The sequence below is a fragment of the Polypterus senegalus genome, chromosome 10 (genome assembly GCF_016835505.1).
Source record: "Polypterus senegalus isolate Bchr_013 chromosome 10, ASM1683550v1, whole genome shotgun sequence".
In the NCBI taxonomy this organism is placed as follows: Eukaryota; Metazoa; Chordata; class Cladistia; order Polypteriformes; family Polypteridae; genus Polypterus; species Polypterus senegalus.
The window spans coordinates 13,419,952-13,432,825 of NC_053163.1; the positions used below are offsets into that span (position 1 = coordinate 13,419,952).

The 12,874-nt window shown below is 40.0% G+C and overlaps 1 long non-coding RNA gene across 1 annotated transcript; it reads left to right on the forward strand.

Moving 5' to 3' along the window:
• The first annotated feature begins 7,976 nt into the window (after positions 1–7,976).
• On the forward strand, positions 7,977–12,616 carry LOC120536773. Its single transcript, XR_005635195.1, has 2 exons — positions 7,977–8,022; positions 12,028–12,616. It is a non-coding gene; the product is annotated as an uncharacterized LOC120536773 (long non-coding RNA).
• Positions 12,617–12,874: the final 258 nt, after the last annotated feature.

A 12,874-nucleotide genomic window follows, 5' to 3' on the forward strand; every position in this document is an offset into this window, starting at 1 on the left:
AAGCACCAGGTGCAACACCTCACAGTAAGAGGCTATTAAAACCAATGTCACATCACCAGACCATGTAAATTTAAATGACTGATAATTGCTGGGCTTCTTTAATTTACCAACTGTGTGCCAACCTACTAGCACAGTCATGCTTGACTCTTTTGTGACAGCCAATAGCATGCCACATGATGAAGCAGGTGCCGTACAAAGGGTTAAAAAGTGAATTAATGCACATTCTCAAGCCTTTTTGGTTCTTTTCCTATTTTGTTGTGGTATGTAAAACATGAGATACTAGACAGACAAGCTTATCTTTTGTTTGTGAGGTCCAAAACACCTGTGTTCTTTATTCCTTGTTACTTTGTTATACAAATTTTACTTCTGAATGACCATTCATTGGTTGCCAGCTCTCCTGCACATAGAACCCACCCCTACAACTAAAGACAAAATCAAGCCTATTTGATTGTGTGGGAGTAAGTCAGAGTCTAGTTGGACTGAATCACCAGGCATGACATATTATGTAACTGTCTTCATGGGAGCATGCTGTCAACAGCCTCCTACATGCTAAGATGGCATAAATGAAGACTATGACGGAAAATTCTTAGAAAAGTAATCAAATGTTGCACAGTCTAAAATGGAAGATGTTGCCATGAGATCTTCCCACTCTAGGAGTTTCAACACATTCTACTTAAATAACCAACAACTTTATGAAATCATCTGCAGCTGTATGGGTGGCACAGTGGCACAGTGGTAGCAGTTAGGAGACCTGGGTTCGCTTGGAGTTTGCATGTTCTCCCGTATCTCGTGAGTTTCCTCCGGTGCTCTGGTTTCCTCCACAGTCCAAAGACATGCAGGTTAGGTGCATTGGCGATCCTAAATTGTCCCTAGTGTGTGCTTGGTGTGTGTGTGCGCATGCCCTGCGGTAGTGTGGCACCCTGCCCGGGTTTGTTTCCTGCCTTGTGCCCTGTGTTGCCTGGGATTGGCTCAAGCAGACCCTCATGACCCTGTAGTTAGGATATAGCAGGTTGGAAAATGACTGACTGAATGACTAATCTGCAGCTGTTATTAAAAGATTTATTATTTGTTTCTCAAGTTTCACAATCACAGTATTATTTTCAAATGGAAAACCACATTTGCTTCAGAAAGGGAAAAAATGCTTATTTCCCAGAACTTCTCTTGTTCCTATTTTTTATTTAAAAGGCTATAACAATAACAGGGTAAGGAGATTATAATTCACTTATTTTGGAAATTCCCTTGAGGGCAATGACCCAAAGGCAGAATATAAAACAAAAGCACTTTTTCAGCCAACATTAGGGTTGTGGACTAACCCAAATTCTGAGTAATTCATCAAAAATCTTGAATTTCAGGAAACATTTTGCTTACGATAGAGCAAGAGATTTTAAAGATATCTTACGATCTTTGATATTCAAAAACATGATACTGAAATCAGAGATAAGAGAAGAATTTCTTGTCATTTTTATATATGTTGTATCCTTCTGTGCCATAACAAAATAGGCAGATTGTCATACCCTCTTTAAAATAAAATAAATAAATAAATAAAAATAATAAAAAAAACGAGTTAACAAGGACATCCGGGCTTCAATTGAGGGAGACGTAACTACAAAATTCAAGCTGCACATGTTGAGAAAAGGTAGAACACCGCATTGTCCAAGAACCTGCCTGGGGAACTGAAAACAGCACAGAAAAATGTTCACATATTTCAAATTAAATAATTTTCTAGAGAACAAATTGCATTGAACATAAAACGGAAAATTAAAAATGAAGTTGTTATGACTAAATTGAGCATGCTATAAACAGTTTACAATGGGGCGGCTATGCGCTGGGGCAAGAGGGGCAATGCCCCTTAAACAAACGTCCTGCCCCCTTAAATCAAACTTTTAGAAGTTGAGAAAGAAAATAATAGATTACCCACAAACTGAATATGGACAAGATTTACTACAGTAGCTGAAAAATCCACTGGAAAAGGCACAAATGAGATGATAGGTTTCACCTCTTGTTCGCTCTTTCCCTCCGTGCTTGTGCGCAGCTCACACAGCACTCGCAGAGATCCCCACTCACCCTCCCCAGCTAAACATCCAATCACTGTTAGTATGCAAATGACCCGTGTCAGGTTTCTCAGTAGGCAGGGCAGAGCAAAATGAGTTTGCAACAGCAGGAGGCTTTGAGGAAGCAGCAAATCTCTGTCGTCAAATCATAGCGACTCGTGAGATAATTAACAATAACTAAAAATACATCTATATTTGTACAGTCAATGGGGGACTAGTCCATTGTTCTTCTCACAGTTTCAGTCTGGTAGAGAAGTGTTTCTTTCTCGATCCCACAAGCACCACTGTGAGCCTGCTGCTGCATAGAGCCGACTGGAGGACCTGTGTCTGTCTGTCAGACCCGACACAAAGCCCCCCCAGCTTTCAACTCTGCACTCAACAGTTTTCTCGTTTCATATACTGATGTAATCACAGCGATTTTAGTAAAGCTTATTCACTTTCCACCCCAGCTTCCAGCAGCTCACAAAGGGAAAGTTAATGCTGTGAGATGCATCCTTTTTCCCAAGCTTTTAAAAAGTGTGACGCTGCTCCTGCCTGTACCAATAGCAGTAGCAATGATGCTGCTGCTGGTACATCAGAGACAGCAGCTAGCATGTCTACTCCTGTGGCATCAACAGGCACTGCTTCTCCTGTACCTCTGCCAACAATTGCTGCCCCAAAGCAACCCGCTCAGCTACCCAGTGACTTAAATGGCAATACACCATCCCAGCCAATACTGGGTAGTTACCCCAAACGTGTATTTGGTGGTACAACATTAAGATCATTCAATCCTGCCTGGTACCGCACACCACCATGGCTGGAGTACTCTGTTGTGGGGATGCATGCTTCTGTTTCCCTGTCGGAAATATGGCAGCACTGTTAATGAGAGGGATGTAGTTTTTACCTTAACTGGTTTTAACAACTGGAAAGCAGCACTTGATCGAGACAAGGGGCTACAGAGGCATGTGTCCAGCCACAACCATGTGCATGCTTCAACCATCTGGACTGAGCATAAAAGCAGAGAGGCCACAGGGGGACTGTGGATTCAATGTTGGTTGGTAAAACACAACTTGAAAAAAAACATTACTATGTCAAGAGTATTGGTAGTGCTATAAGGTTTCTCTGTGTAAATGAGTTGGGGCTCCGTGGGACTGCAGAAACCTTGAGACATGATGCAGCGAGTAATGATGATGACATTGCTTCAGGTATTTTTTCTAAAACTGATGGAATATACCTTAGAGAAGGATGAGAAGCTAGCAAGCATTGCTAAGGGTATCCCAAAAATGCAAAATACACATCTAAGGATATCCAAAATGAAATTATCCAAACACTGGCTGACATGGTGCTTGGAGAGGTCAGGAAAAATATGAAAGTGCTGATTCTGCAGGGTTTTGCCTCAAAAGTGATGGGACCAGGGATAGGTGCAATGTGGAAAATGTGTCTGTGATAATACGGTTTGTCAGAAATTCCATGCCAGAGGAGCATCTTATTGGGTTGCTTGACTTGCAACAACTTGATGCAGAGTACATCACCTCTGAGATCTGTTACACCTTTCTGATGCTGGCTACAGTGCTGACAGTATACTTAGCCAGTGTTATGATGGGGCTTCTGTGATGAGTGGGGTTAGAGGTGGTGTACAAGCTCTGCTCCAAAAGAGCTTGACAGATATGTCCCATACATCCACTGCTACAACCACCAACTGCACTTAGTGGTTGTGCATGCCATGCAGAGTGAGTCATGTGCAAAAGGATTTTTTAGCCTATCTAGTTCACTCTACAACTTTTTTCACCACCACTATGTGCTCAATAAACATGATGCACCTTGTCTAAAAAGGCTGCTTGAGATCAGATGGACAAGCCACTATGAGGTGACAAGGTGCACTGTGGACAATCAAGAACAAATCCTTAGTATCCTATCTGAGATGACAGAGGATGATGATGCTGCAGTTGACCTGTGCACCGAGGCATCAGGCCTGCTATGCCAAATTAAGAGGCATCACTTCTTTGAGATTGGAAAGTTCCCAGTGCGGGTGCTTGGTGTCTTGAAACCAGCAAATGCTATTCTACAGTCTCAGTCAGTTGATCTGTGCAGTGCTTCCGAGGTTGTTAGTGCAGCACGGGACTCTTTAAAAAAAACATCCGTGAGGATGACTGTTGGGGAGTGTCATCTCCTGCTGAGGATGAGTCACATCCAACAAAGAGAAGGAGAACAATGAGCAAACACCTGGGTCAAAGTGTTGTGCTCTCAACTTTGGGCCATACAGACTCTGGTGACCCTACCATTTCCCCCATCAGTCTCTGAAAAGATCCCTGCTCAACATCCTTGACAGGGCCATTTCAGAAATGGAAACTAGATTTTCACACAAGAATATTGACCTGATGAGAGCCATATCTAGTCTTGCACCCAAATCTAGTGCATTTCTAGATCCCACCCTGTTGCACCCTCTGGCTGTGATGGCTGGCACTGTAGCAGATGTTGTAAGTCTGAAAATGAAGTTCTTGTGGCAAAACAGATGCTGCTCAAAAAATGTTCAAAGGAAACAGACCTGTCCACTGTGTGTAAACTCCTGCAGGAGTACAAGGAAGCCTTTCCTGAGTTGCATAAATTGTATGTAACAGCCCTGGTAATTGGTGTGTCTTCAGCATCGTGTGAGAGTTCCTTCTCCACTTTGTCACGGGTCCTAACCCCTATCGTTGTTACATACATAAAAGAGGAATTTGGTGATCTTGGCCCATGAGAAGTCCATAACAAATAACTTGGATATGGATGAATTTGTAAGAGTTTTGCAAAGGGAAACAGGAGACTGTTGTTGTAGAGTGGATTGAGGAGAAAGGAGAGTGGAGCTGTTCAGTTACAAACAGAGAGTTCAGTTGCTTACAAAACAAACAAGCTTAAAACAAGACAAAAAGACAAAAAAGAAGAAAAAAGTTCAAATGTTCTGTTCTAAATCTGTTGTGTTCTACAAATTAGTTTGAGAATTGTAGGAAAAGACATGGTGAATTGTTTTTTTTAATTACTATGCCAACCCTTTTAGTTTTGTAAATATTGGCTATATTGAGAGGTCTTATTTTATTCTTACTTTATTTTGCAAATTTATTTGAGAATTAGGCCATCCAATTAAGATACATTTTATGTTGTTGGTTGTAATCTGGATGGATATTTTATTTTATTCTTTATTTTATTTTTCAGTTTTATTTTCAAGACTTGGTGAATTTTTTTTTTTTATAACTTGGCCTACCCTTTTTAGTTTTGTTAATATTGGCAATAGTGAGAAGTGTTATTGTTGGGTTCGAATATATTTGATATAGGCCATCCAATTAAGGTAAATGTCATGTTTTTAGTTGTTATAATCTGATGAGGAATATTTTATTATATTTTTTGTTGTTTTATTTTTCAGTTTTCCTCCTGAGGGATTGCCACCTTATCGTGGTCAGGGGGTTTGCGTGCCTCAGTGACCCTAAGAGCTACACCAGCAGAAGCTTAGCCTTCAGGTGGGACACCCAAGTTGGACAGGTCTTAGGGTAGAGGCCTGACAAAGTGCAATCCAATTACATGACAAAAACAGTTATCCAGAGCACCACCACCCAACCCCTTTCCCGTCTCCGTCGCCAGCATGTGCCCCCTTCACATTTCTGTCTGCCCCCTCATATATGCCTGTCTAGAACCGCCCAGGTCTAATCTAAAGAGAACATGCCGGAGAGCTGAGCGTAAATGGAGGAAAACTAAACTGATTATCCACTATGAAATATTGAAGGTTAAAATAACAGAATACAATAACACAGTCCATCTTGAGAGGTGCTGCTATTTCTCTAGAATTATAAATAACAATGCTAGTAATCCCAGAGTCTTATTCTCTACAATTGATCATCTGCTAAATTCTGGTCACTCAATGGAATGCCCCAAAATATTTACAGTGAAACTTGTGAGGATTTTGCTGTATTTTTTAATCAAAAATTAATGATATTTGAAGTAATATAGTACATCTCCCCAACATTGATCATCTTAAATCCCAGTACTCCATTACAAACAAATTAAATTCTTTCATCATGATAAATTTACCTGATTTATATAAAATAATTTCTCAACTGAGACCCTCCACCTCGTCCTTGACCCAATACCTACAAGTTTTTGAAAGAAGTATCAGGCATGCTAATCGATAGTATTCTTGGCATAGTGAATTCGTCATTAGATATGGGGGTTCTTCCCAGACTGTCTTAAGACTGCTGTAGTTAAACCCCTGCTCAAGAAAAATAATCTCGATTCATTTGCTTTTTAAAATTTTAGAACCTATTTCTAACCTGCCTTTCTTTAGTAAAATTCTAGAGAAGGCAGTCATTACGCAGTTAAATGACCACCTCAATAAACATTCTATTCTTGATTTATTTCAGTCGGGTTTCAGAACAAATCACAGTACAGAAACTGCACTCGTAGTAAAGTAGTAAATGACTTGACCTGCGGGTTAATGCAGACAGAGGTCGTTTATCTGTTCTCATCCTCTTAGATGTGAGTGCTGCATTTGATACCATTGATCCCAATATTCTTAGAAATCACCTTAGTGAGTGGGTGGGCCTCTCTGGCAGTGTCTTAAATTGGTTTGAGTCCTACCTGGCAGGTAGAAAATTCTTTGTTAGTTGTGGTGATTATAACTCAAAGACACTTGATATTCTATATGGTGGTCCAGAAAGATTTCTCCTGGGTCCGCTGCTCTTTTCAATTTACATGCTTCTGTTAGGTCAGATTATCTCGGGCATAACGTGAACTACCACATAACTGTGTTTATCAATAGCGCCTGACGACCCTGACACTCTTGATTCATGGACACAATGTCTTACTTGTGCTTCTGAATGGCTGAATAGTAATTGTCTCAAACTAAATAAGGAGAAAACAGAAATGTTAGTGATTTGTAAAAATGGTTATAATGAGGGTATTAGAAATAAACTTGATGCATTAGAATTAAAAGTTAAGATGGAGGTAAAGAATTTAGGGATAACTATTGACTGTGACCTGAATTTTAAATCACATATTGATCAGGTTACTAGGACAGCATTTTTCATTTAAGAAATATAGCAAATGTTAGACCTCTTATAACACTGCAAGATGCTGAGAAATTAGTTCACACTTTTGTTTTCAGTCGACTAGATTACTGTAATGCCCTCCTCTCAGGACTACTCAAAAAGACATCAATCGATTGCAACTTGTGCAGAATGTAACTGCTAGAATATTAACTAGGAAAAAATCCAAGCACATTTCTCCAGTTTTGATGTCACAACACTGGTTACCTGTGTCATTTAGAATTGACTTTAAAATACTGCTTATGGTTTACAAAGCTTTAAATAATTTCGCTCCATCTTATATTTTGGAATGTCTTAAACCTTACACTCCAAATCATAACCTTAGATCTTCAAATAAGTATTGGCTTATTGTTCCAAGAGCTAAACTTAAAAGAAGTGGTGAGGCGGCCTTCTGCTGTTATCCACCTAAAATCTGGAATAGCTTGCCAATAGGAAGTTGCCAGGCTAATACAGTGGAGCACTTTAATAAACTGCTGAAAACACATTATTTTAACGTGGCTTTCTCATAGCTTCATCTTAGTTTAAGCCTGATGCTCTGTTTATTCAATTAATTATCATTATTATTCATGGTGGCTCTGCAAAATTCTTACTATCCCCTACTTTTTCTTCTGTTCTTTTTCCGGATTTCTGGGGTGGCGACCTGTGCCACCACCACCACCTGATCAAAGCACCGTGATGTCCCTCCATTGATGGATTAAAGGCCGGAAGTCCACATGACCGTCATCATCAAGTTCTTCCATGAGAACCCTGAATACAATAAGGACTGATTGAGGTCATTGATGTTAGGTAGAATGCCTAGAGGGGCTGGGTGGTCTCGTAGCCTCAGACCCCTGCAGATTTTGTTTTTTCTCCAGCCATCTAGAGTTTTTTTTTTGTTTTTTCTGTCCTCTCTGGCCATCAGACCTTACTTTTATTCTAAGGTAATTAGTGTTCCCTTATTTTAATTCTTCTTTCTCTTTCTTCATGATGTAAAGCACTTTGAGCTGCATTATTTGTATGAAAATGTGCTATATAAATAAATGTTGTTGTTTTGTTGTTCTTGTGGTTCTGGGCAGAACTGAGCCTGTAGCATGACTCAGATTCTGTGATCTCACATCTGACATGCTCAAGACAGTGTGGCAAGCAGCAGGTGGTATATGAGGTTTCAGCTTCCTTATCGGAGTGATCAGATGCTAAATCTGATGTCTCACTACATGTTCTTGCTGCCTAATATTGTTCCTCTAGCAAGGTAGATATCATGCAAGGATGTAGTTTTGGAGGGTATGGTTATTAGTTTTGAAGTACCAGTTGGGCTGTCAACAATGGCAGGGAGTAGTTCAGTCCCCTCTGGGAAATGATTCACTGCTAGTGGCTCAAAACATTGTGCCTCCTCTAGGCAAAGCCCAATTTTACATCTTACTTGACATATTTGGCCAGCTGGAATAACAAGCCTCCTTTTTCCCATCCTTACTGTAATACGTTTTACTCTTACTGCAGAGATGATGTTATCTGCTGCGTCACCTTTCAGATTTAATGCCTTACTCAGCAGCGCTAAGAATGGTGGTGTAGGTCTGGTTACAGTTCTCTTGGATCAGTTCCTCTATAAAATTGAAGGCTAACAGCGGACAGTTAACATGACTTTGGCTTACTAACAAAGGAACATCAATGGCTACCTGCCCATGTATAGGGCTCAGCATCTGAAGTGACACCTCAAGCCACCCTTCAAATGGAATCTTAAAGTGACTGAATCTTAACATCAGGCAATGTCTTTCTTACCCACTCTCTCCCCAGTATACTAACCTGTGCTCCTGTGTCTAACAGCATTTGTGGTTGAATTCCATTGATTACGCAGTGTGCATGCAACAACTCCCAATTAGTTGGGCAGCATGCTTTGTTTTAGGGGCAGTAGATAAGTGTTTTGCATTGTGGGTGCCTCATTCTGGGGGACCTGTTACTCCTGTTGGTCACTGGTTGTCCCCATCCAATGGCCTTCCCAGTTTACCGATTCCCATCTCTTAGTACAACCAACAGCACTGTGTCCCATTTGACCAGAGCGAAAGCAGAGAGTACACCATTCTTTTCCCTGCTGGGCACAATCTTCTTCTTTTAGGACTACCCCTTGAGACCTGAGTGTTCAATTGTGTTAGTGCACAGACAGCTGTCCGAGTACTGTTACCAGTTTGCTTCATGATCTTTTCCAAATGTTTTCTAGCATAGACACTTCAGCTGTCAGCAGCTAAATACTTGTATTATGAGCTGTAGGTGGACAGACAGCTTTCAAATTATCATTAGGGTTCACAATCTTGTCAAATTTCTTTTTAGTTTGGACACTTGAGCAGTTAACTGCTTTACAGCTGCACTGTCAACTTGCATCCTATCATTTGCTTGACTCATTTCAGTCTGATCAGCCTGTGAACTGCCCTTTTGTTCTATCGAATTTACAGGGACTGTATTGTGGCCATGAATATTTGAGCCTAGATAATTACAGGGACAATTAAAATATTTTCTGGTAACAATTACCCACTATATTAACCCTAAATTAAGACAGGCTATCTAGTTTTTCTGCAGTGCGTTATCCCCATTTGGTTTTCTTAAAGTGAAGCAGCTGCCAATCACGTTCCAAAGATGTGAATATTAGGATATTGGTGATGCCAGCTTGGTCCCAGGTTAAAGAATGTGTTTATCATGTATGTGTATCTGAGCCCATTAAGAAACTGGCATTCCATTCAGAGTTTGTTTGCCATTAGAAAATAATTTGCCAATAAGGTAGTTAAATAATTAGATGAATAATACTTAACAAAGAAGATTTTCCTTCCTTAACACTTTTGAGTATATCTTATGGATTTTGGCCTGCCGATCACAAAAATCACTTTTAAATTTTCTTATCATATGCCATTTAATTACAATCACTTATTTTGTGTTTTCCTCTTATATTTTAAGTATACATATACAGTATATCAAATGCAACTTGAACATCTGTGGTGATCTAAAAGTGGTAGTACTGCTAGGTATGCAGCTATATACAGTACAACAAGTCCTGTTTCCTCATTTGTGAATGGCACAACTGTACTAAATTTCAAAATTAGGCCTAGTACAGGGTGAGCCAAAAACAAGGACCAAATTTCAAATGTTTATTCTACAAAATTCTACAATATAAAATAAATTTCATTACGACACAAGAAAAGTATACAAAATAGATTTTTTCACTGTGTTTTTAAAAATGTTGTCTTCAAGGTTGTGGCCATCATCAGTGATACGCTCTTCAAGATGATTTCTGAACACTCATGTGACTCGTTCAGCAATTTCAAGGGGAATAGCGGCGATTTTCGTGGCGAATAACGTTCTTGAGGGCTTCAAGGTTTTGAGGTCAGTGTGTGTATACCTTCTACTTGAGAGAGCCCCACAAGAAGAAATCACACGGAGCAAGACCAGGTGACCATGAAGGCCACCCGACATCGCCGACAGGAGATCAGTTTCCCGGAAACACCTCCCAAAACTTCCATGGATCTCCATGCTGTAAGAGCTGTTGCTCCATCCCATTGAAAGCAAGCATCCACCACATCCATTTCCTCCTGTTGGGGCCACAAAAAGTTCTCTAGCATTTCAAAGTAACATTCTGAAGTGATGGTGACCATTGCTCCCCAAAAAGTAAGGCGTACAATATCAAATTCTACGACGGTGCACCAAACTGTATCATGCTCACTGTGCAGGGGTGTCTGATGAAGTTCACGAGGGTTGGTTTCAGTCCAATAGCAAAAGTTTTGCTTATTTATGCAACCATTCAAATGAATGGTTTTCAAAATGTTCACACAAACTCTCTATGGCTCCTTCAGTCTCTACCATGAGTTCCTGCACTACCATCATTTTGCATGGATGGAAATTTAGGTCCTCATGCAAAATCCTCCTCAAAGACATGTTGGAAATGCCTATGGCAGAAGCATGTTTGCATGCTGAACATCTAGGAGACTGCAAAATTGATGCCCTTACAGCATAGATGTTTCTAAGCATTCGTACCGTCCCAGGATGGCCTGCAGATTTTCTGTTCAATGTTGTTGTAAATTTAACCACCCACTGAAGAATTCTTTTTGATTTGGAACATCACAGTTAAGGAGGAATGCTGAAGTGCGTTCAGAAGGCTCACTGCGTAGTGATGATGGATTTGTTGTTTTTGAAGAATGTTATGACAGTGAAAGCACAGTGTGCACTGGACCAAGGCATGCTGTTGACTGAAAACTACAAGGGATCGCCTATCAAAGGACCCCTGACCCCAACGCACTCAGCTACCTTTACCTCACACAATGACCTTGAGAAATATGGCACTTCATTTTGGCTCACCCTGTAGTTGCAATTAATTTTTCTGACCAGTATTAATTTACAACAGAGACCAAAATGTTTTAAAGGAAGAAAATTGAGGGCAGTGACAAGCAAGGTGGTAATATATCAACAGTTCTAAAACAACTGATTAAATCTGCCATGATGCAGACTGTTTCTACAATGTTATTACACAAGGTTTACCATTTAAGGATATATTTGTAATAAATGATGTAGCAATTGAAGACAGAGATATTATATAAACACTGAAAGAAGTTTTATTTCTCAGTATAAGAAAATCAAAGTAACATACAGTCAGCCCTTTTGTCTGTGGATTCATCCAACAACAGATTGAAAATATTTGAAGACAAAAGAAATTCAGGAGTCTCAAAAAGCAAAACTTGAATTTGCCACACATTGAGTACTATACTGAATCCACATAAATCAAATGATGTGTAGACATACCCTGCTGTAGTATTTCACTTACCGAGAAATAGCAACATACCTACAACCACAGCAAGATTTGTTTCACATTGCAAAGAAAGAGAGAGGCAGCTTCCTATGACAATGATTTTAACTAAAGTAGCTGCATTTGTGAGCTATGCTTGAAAATTCTCAACCCTCATCTTCTACAGATCCTGACATCAGTATTGTAGCGACCTCAGTGTCCAGACCTGTTGGGGACATGCATCTCAGGTGGCTGAGGACTGCCTGATATGGTGAGAATACCTGGATAAGTTGCTTATGAAGCAGCTCTGTGAGCAGGAGGTAAGGAGGTTCACGGACATAGCAATTAAAACATATCTCCAAACTGCTACAGCCCTTTGGACCAGATGCTTGGTCACTGGCGAGTCTCGGATTTGGACCATCGGCTCTTTTCACAAAGAGTCGGGGAAAAGTGTGGCATGAGGGTTGCCACTGACCCACATGGTGAGGTGGATCCAGGTGGAGTGCATGACGTTACAAAGAGACAAGGCAGCTGAGAGACTGTGGCACAGCTGAAGACCTAAGCAGCATGGCAGAAACAGTTTTGAAGAAGACAAACAGTCCTTTTAAGGCCACTCACTGGTAATCAGTGTAAAGAGGGTATTCCTCCATCTCTTGTATAGTATTACTGAGCATTCTCCAAGGCATCAATGTCTGCAATCAGTGTGTTAACACTGTGTGTGTGTGTGTGTGAGAGAGAGAGAGGGAGAGAATAAATTTTAATTTCTCTGTTTATAATTATATTTTCTATATGTACTTGTTTTTAAATATTCTGTGTTTCATTCACTCTTTCAGGTGATTCAATGAAAGCAATTTGGAAGTGTTCAAAAATGAAAATGTTACATTGGTGCTAACATGTAGTTAGGTATACACATGCTTGCTTCACACTGAACATGCACAAACTGTTTTGTGTCATTATTCCATAAACAATACAGTACTTTATAAAAACTATTTACATAGCTTTATATTGTATTATGTATTATAAAGTAAGTAATC